The sequence below is a fragment of the Bubalus kerabau genome, chromosome 21 (genome assembly GCF_029407905.1).
Source record: "Bubalus kerabau isolate K-KA32 ecotype Philippines breed swamp buffalo chromosome 21, PCC_UOA_SB_1v2, whole genome shotgun sequence".
Lineage (NCBI taxonomy): Eukaryota > Metazoa > Chordata > Mammalia > Artiodactyla > Bovidae > Bubalus > Bubalus kerabau.
Genome location: NC_073644.1, coordinates 54,244,937 through 54,252,087, shown reverse-complemented (window position 1 = coordinate 54,252,087; position 7,151 = coordinate 54,244,937). Strand labels below are relative to the sequence as shown.

At 47.4% G+C, this 7,151-nt stretch overlaps 1 long non-coding RNA gene across 1 annotated transcript; it reads right to left on the bottom strand.

The window, feature by feature from the left end:
- Positions 1-478: 478 nt before the first annotated feature.
- On the bottom strand, positions 479-6,274 carry LOC129636085 (uncharacterized). Its single transcript, XR_008706627.1, has 3 exons — positions 5,900-6,274; positions 2,331-2,479; positions 479-758 (listed from the first exon to the last, which is right to left on the bottom strand). It is a non-coding gene; the product is annotated as an uncharacterized LOC129636085 (long non-coding RNA).
- Between the last annotated feature and the right edge of the window lie 877 nt (positions 6,275-7,151).

The following is a 7,151-nucleotide window of genomic DNA, read 5'->3' as shown; positions in this document are numbered from 1 at the left end:
CCTGGAAAATTCCACAGACAGAAGAGCCTGGTGGGCTACAGTACAGGGTTGCAAAGAGTTGGACATGACTGAGCGACTGAGCACAAGCTCACGTACAATTTTGAGAAAAACGATACTTATAATTCACCATTAAAATTCATAGTGACATGCATTATATAGATTTCTCTATCTTTGCACAGATACACACATATTTGCACAGTACACAGAGCATGACCATGGGGAAGAGACAGAAAAACTACAAAAAGCTGACAAAGAGCCGAAAACTGCTTTCATATCCCTGAGCCATTAGGTGGAAGACCCAGCAGTCCTGAAACTTTAATACCCCAGAGATCCATCTAACATCACAGCAAAGTGAGATTTTTAATGGATATGTTGCAGGAAGGCGGGGGCCCCTTCCAGGGCCCGAAACTGGGCTCTTGTCTAACACTCGGAAATGAATTGTCTGAGGAGACACATATGCTGACAAAGCAAGAGATTTTATTGGGAAAGGGAACCCGGGTGGAGAGCAGTAGGGTAAGGGAACACAGGAAAACAGCTCTGCCACATGTCTCGGGATTTATGGTGATGGGATTAGTTTCCGGGTGGTCTTTGGCCAATCATTCTAATTCAGAGTCTTTCCTGGTGGCACACGCATCGCTCAGCCAAGATGGATGTTAGCCAGAGGGATTCTGGGAAGTGGATGGACACGCGGTGTCTCCTTTAGACCTTTTCCGAACTCTTCCGGTTGGTGGTGGCTTATTAGTTCCGTTCAGGATCTCCTGTCATAAAACAACTCATGCAAATGGTTACTATGGTGCCTGGCCAGGGTGGGCGGTTTCAATCAGTGTGCTTCCCCTAACAGATATAGGGAAAATTTTGGCCTGTAACGGGGCTTCCCGAGTGCCTCAGATGGTAAAGAATCTACAATGGTGGAAACCGTATTAGACAAACAAGACAAGCATTGTCTTGTTCTACTCTCCTAGCAGCTTTCTAATACACAATACAGTATTATTTACTGCAGTCACCATGCTGTGCCTTACGGTCCCATGACTTACTTTAACTGGAAATCTGTACCTTTGGACCCCCCTTCACTCATTTTGCCCACTCTCCCACCTCTGGCAATCATCGGGCTATTTCCTGTATCTTTGAATTCAAGGGAGTTTTCATTTGTTTGCTTGTTTTAGATTTCACATATAAATTTGATAATAAGTATTTCTCTGCCTTATTTTAGAAATATCTCTAAAGTATATTTCATCCAAAATCATTGATTTTTTTTTTTAAGTTGATTCTTTATAGATGATTGTTAACCATCAGGATGTACTATCTCCCCTCCTGGTAATGTGTGGTATACTTGTTGGAGTTTAAAATATCAGTACAACTTCTCGAAATTGCTTTACAAATTCTCTTAGGGAAACTGACTGGCCTCCTGCTCTCGGAGAGGGTAATTTTTAGTCCACTAAATGGGAACACTCAGAACTTGCAGCCAGGCTTCAATGAAGTGTACCAATGAGCCCTCAAAAGTCTACCTTGCTCAAAACACTGGTCCAGGCTAAAGACAGACATTCAAATGAAGTGAGACCTGAAAGGAGATACCACACCAACAGTGCCTCTCATTGCCCCCAGGAAACTAGAAGCCATGAGGTGCTGAACTCCCCAACTTCTTCTTTCCCATTTCCCAGCAACATTCTTCCTCTGTTCCAACTTTTCTCCTTCCTCCTCTCAGAGGAGGACAAGACTTGTGGCTCTGTGGATTCTGGGCTCTGCATCCCTTCCTCTCTCGATCCCTTTAAGACCTTATTCCACAGGTCATTCTTCATGCTACTGCCGGTCTCCAGAAATGAAACCCCCTCCAAGCGGTAGGCACAGCACCCTAAATTCCAGTTTATCAGGAGAGCCCCAAGAGAGGAAGCAGCAGCAGCAGTGGGCAGGAAAGTGGGATCTGGAATTCTGGAGGGGTTCTGGGAAGGGCCAGGACAGCTTCAGGAACCTGCAGGCATCACAGACCTGGGCGACACCCCGAGACCACTTAGCACAGGGGCAGCAGCTCACTAGCTGTGATCTGAGTAAGTTACCCAGGCTCTCTAAGCTTCTATTTCTTCTGCTAGAAAATGGAGCTAGTAAAACTTTCCTCGTCGATATGCATGTGAAGACTGAATGAACTATATATGCGCAGAGCCTCACAGAGTGCCCAAGGAATAGTTGGGCCCTTTGTATGTACAGTTTCATGTCCCTCTGTCCATAAGGGACAAAACTGTGGATGGAGGTGGACACCTGCTCCTCCGTGTCCAGCATTTGGACCTGTGGCACAGCTGCAAATACGTACATCAGTCTGGCATCACCCGCCTCCTTACCTCTCATTCAGCTTGGAGGCTTACGGGACACGGGTCCGAGTCACCAGTTCCACGTGGGAAAGGCAAAGGATGTGCCGTTCAGTCATTTTTGCTTCTTTGTTTCCATTTCAGGTTGTCTGCTTTGAATTGCCTCCAAAAGGCAGAGCATCCTGAACGATAAACCGCGCATTAGGAATTCTATGATGAGTGAGGGGGCAGCTTCTCCATTCCGCCTCTCCCATTTGGAGCTAGCTCCTTCAGGCCTCCTGCCTGCTTTCAAAGCCCACTGACATATGTTTTTTTGTGTATAGTACAGTGTAGGGAACAATAACATAGCATGATTCTTAACTAGCAGCTGCCACAGTGAGCGTCATTATAGACACTTGGAGCAGAAAGCCAAGCGCGTGTCTTTTCCAGGCAGGGAGACTGAGGTAAGAAGGCAGGTGGAGAAAAGCAACACAGAATAAATGAAGCTGACTTTGACTTTATTTTTGTGACCGGGGGTCACTATTTCAGTCTCATTTGCATACTTGCCTGGGGGAATTCTGAGATGCTCAAGGCAGGCTGTGGGGCCTCATTTGCATAATCCTTCTAAACTTCTGGGTAGGGGGTGGCGGGGCTGTGACTAAACCCCAGTACCTAAATTCAGGATAAAATTCAGCACAACATTCCCCTTGGAAGGAAGTCCTGGTTTCCGAACCTTTAACTCTTTGAACTGGTGACAGCCCACAATCCAGGGGCTCTCAGGAGGGATGAGCCCCCCGTGATGCAGGGTCCTCCTGCACTTTTTAGGGAACAAAAAGATTTCAAGTGAGATGAAATAAAGCATTTCTATTGGCCAGACACCTAATGCACAGCGTGCCTTAGAAAACTGTGAAGTTGAGGGTTGAAGTAACAAGCAGGAGGGCTGGCTGGTGGTGAAGAGTAAGAGAGACTCCTGTGCAAAGTCAGAAGAGGCATAGAAGCAGGACTGACCTAGAGAGGCTTTTTCCAAAGTTGATCTTGTGGCCAACCCCTCATCTCCACCCCACTCCGCAGGGACATCTCCAGCCTGGAGATATCCTTGCCCATGTGGGCATCACCAGGGAGCTTGCTGAAATGCAACATCTCTGGTCCTACCCACACCTGCGGAATCAGATGCTCCAGGGGCAGGATACAGTGATCTGCTCAGAAGCCTTCCAGGTGATTCTGATGCTCTAGTTGTCTCTCTAGGTGGAGGTGGGGGTGGGAGGTGACTTCACCATTTCTCTGACAGGTTGTCTGCAAGGAGCTCTGCCTCACTGTCAAAGACTTGGTCCTTCAAAGCCATTAGGCTGTGGAACCCGCTGATGCCCTCACTCTTCCAGAAACACTCACCCGCTTCTCCCCTAGAGCAGAGCTGAACCTTTCACTGCAGAAAGGTTCCCTGACGGTGCCAAACTGTTCTGACACACCCTCCTGCATGGCTCCAACCTTTCCCCTCCTTGTCTTCCTTCTGGACCCCTGGCTCTGTCCTTACAGATAAGATCATTGGCCCACCCCTCTCCCCCTTTTTCAAATTATCAAGTCCTCCCACACCCCCTGATTCCAGGTATCTTACTAATACTTCGGCCCCAGGCAGGTGCTAAATATCAGGGGCTTTGCTGTCCTGAGAAGGGTTCTGCTGACCCCTCCATCCCATCCCGGGAGAAGAAAGCTGAACTCCGTCACCATGCTGCTCGCTTCATTTGTGAGGACAGAGCCTGAGCTCCACCAGGCAGGTGGAGAGGAAGACAAGGAGGAGGGTGGGGCGTAGAGAGGGGTGCTCCCGACTGAGCTGCTGCTCATGTTTTGCTAAGGTTTCTGCGACCAGGCTCATCTCTGCAGAGGGTCCTGGCAGAGAGCATAGTTTGTGAAGTGAAGTGAAAGTCACTCAGTCTTAGTGACCTCATAGACTATACAGTCCATGGAATTCTCCAGAATACCGGAGTGGGTAGCCGTTCCTTTCTCCAGGAGATCTTCCCAACCCAGGGATGGAACCCGGGTCTCTTTTGTCTCCTGCTTTGGATGTCACTGCCGAGGTGATTTCCTCAATGCAGGCTCTCAGCCTTGGTCCTGCAATGGATCCACTTGTGTGGCAAGCTTTACAAAGTACTGATGCCTGGTATCACCCCTAGAGATTTGAATTTAATTGGTTTGGGGACAGCTTAGGTATCTGGAATAAAATCTTTCCATGCAGAGCCAAGATTGAGAAGGTGCCTCATCTCCTGTATGGGGGTGGTGGGCAGGGAGGGTGGTTGAAGATGAGATTTATTCACCACAAGAAACCAGGATGTTGGTAGCTGTTCCTTGAAAAAAAAAAAAAAGTCTTTCAATGCTAAATAGGTTTTGGGAATCTTGGGGTAAATAACGGTAAATAATAAACAGTCTCTGTCTGCTATGGGATTTTAGGGCCCTAGCTATGTTAACGGACATAACTGTGCATTACTGTTTTCCAAGCTAGTATAAGCACAGACACTCTTTGAGTGTGAACTGTCTTTAAAAATGGGCTTTCTGGGTGCCGCTAATGGTAAAGAATCCGCCCGCCAATGCAGGAGACCCAAGAGATGCAGGTTCCATCCCTGAGTCAGGAAGATCCCCGCCCGAGTAGGAAAAAGCAACCCACTCCAATATTCTTGCCTAGAAAATTCCATGAACAGAGGAGCCTGTTGGGCTCTAGTCCATGGGGTCACAAAGAAACACAACTGAGCGAATTAACACACACTGTAATAACACATATCTTTAAAAACTGACAATATATAAAATAAGTGACCAATAAGGACCTCCTGTAGAGCACAGGGAATGCTACTCAGCACTCTAATGACCTATACGGGAAAAGAGTCTAAAAAAGGGCAGATACATGTATATATATAACTGAATCACTTTCCTGTGCAGCAGAAATACAACATTGTAAATCAACTATACTCCAACAAAAATTAAAAAAAAAAAAAAACAAAAAAAAAACGGACAATCTGACGAATACACTTTTAAAAGCACTAAAGTCACTAAATTGATGGCAGAGCTGGGCAGCGTGGGGAGCTGGATGAGGAGAGCCTGGTGGCTGCTGGGCTGCTGGTGTTTCCGCAGCAGAGACTCCAGGCTAAGTCATCCTCTCACCACCTCACATGCCTCAGAAAGAAGAGAGCGCCCAAAAGGAACATCAATTCCCTGTGCAAAGGGAAAACGACTATACAGCTCAGCAGGACCATAGCAGACTCAGTCTCAGGCTAATCCAAACAAGGGAGAATTTTTCTTGAAACTTGAGTTCTTGGCTTCCAGGCATGGTTATGACTCAGAAACCATTTACATGATGACGAAGGAGAAATAGCCCTGGATTGAGGGTCCAGAAACCTGAATGTGGCAGTCTAAAAATGCCCTTAACTCTCTGATTCAGTTTACTTATTAGCAAAAATAAAATTGGGACTAGAAATACTATACAATCCCCAATTCCCCAATGATTCGAGTATATATGCTTTCAACTTCAATCGTGTCTTACTAGTGCTTCATAGTTTTCAAATCATTTTCACACATACTGTCTTACTGGATTCACAGAACCATCCGGTCTGGTGAGCACTGCTGGTCTGACTACTTACATTTTTCAAAGGGGGGAAACCGAGGCCAAGAGGTAACTGGATCTGCCTGGGATGACAGAGGCAATGATGGGCCCAGGTTGAGAGCACAGGGCTTCTTGCCACATGGTCTTTCCACTTCTCTCTACCTGCTTTAGGATCACAGTCTCCCAGGATTCTGGCGAGGGGAACTTGTTCTCCCAGGGAAGCACATTTCCATGTGAAGAGACATCCCCTCTCTCAGTGGTAACTCACTGTCTCCAACAGAGGGTGGGAAGGGGATTGAATTGATTGGAAAGCTTGGGAGCAGAGTATGACTGCCCCAGGCTTAGTTCCTTCTGTGGTCCTCACGGGCATCTGGCCCAAATCACAGACAGCTGATTAACATGTAAGCGCTGGTGGTAAAGAGCCCGCCTGCCAATGAAGGAGACGCAGATTGGATCCCTGGGCCGGGAAAATCCCCTGGAGAAGGAAATAGCAACCCTCTCCAGTATTCTTGCCTGGAAAATTCCACAGACAGAGGAAACTGGTGGGCTACAGCGCATGCCCTCCTCCAGGGGATCTTCCCAACCCAGGGATCGAACTTGCGTTTCTTACATTTCTTGTTTGGGCTGGAGAGTTCTATGTCACAAGCACCACCTGGGAAGTCCACAAGCCTCATATACCTGCTGTTATATAAATGTTCAGAAATGTGATGTGGGTCCCTCCAACCAGACCCACCTTCAGAGCCTTTGATTTGGAAGCAAGGAAATTGGTGGAAATGGAACTTCCATTTTGCAGCCTGGAGTCGGAGCCAAAGCCACACGTTTCTGGGACTGGAAGTGGGGACAGTGGCGGCATCATGGCTGGGCAGTGTGGTCCCAGCATGCTGGGACCGGCAGCAGCTCACTTACCAGGACACGTCTGCAGGGTGTTTCCACGAATTTCTCTGGAAACCAGCCTAGAGATGGCCTGCTGGCTCTTCCATTGACTCTAGGAGTTAGAGAAAGCAGTCTGGGCTCCCATCCCAGCTCTCTCACTTACTGCGTGACTTCAAACATGTTGTCTAACTGCTTTATGCATCAGTTTCCTTATCTGAGAGTGGAGGACATAGGAAGCTGGCATGCCACAGTTCATGGGGTTGCAAAGGGTCAGACACGACTTGGCTACTGAACAACAAGAACTTCGTTAAGTGATGGAGCAAATAGGTAGTGAGGTATAAAGGAATTAATTTACATAAACCATTTAGAGAGGCTACCCTTGTAGCTCAGTGGTAAAGAATCCACCTGCAAATGCA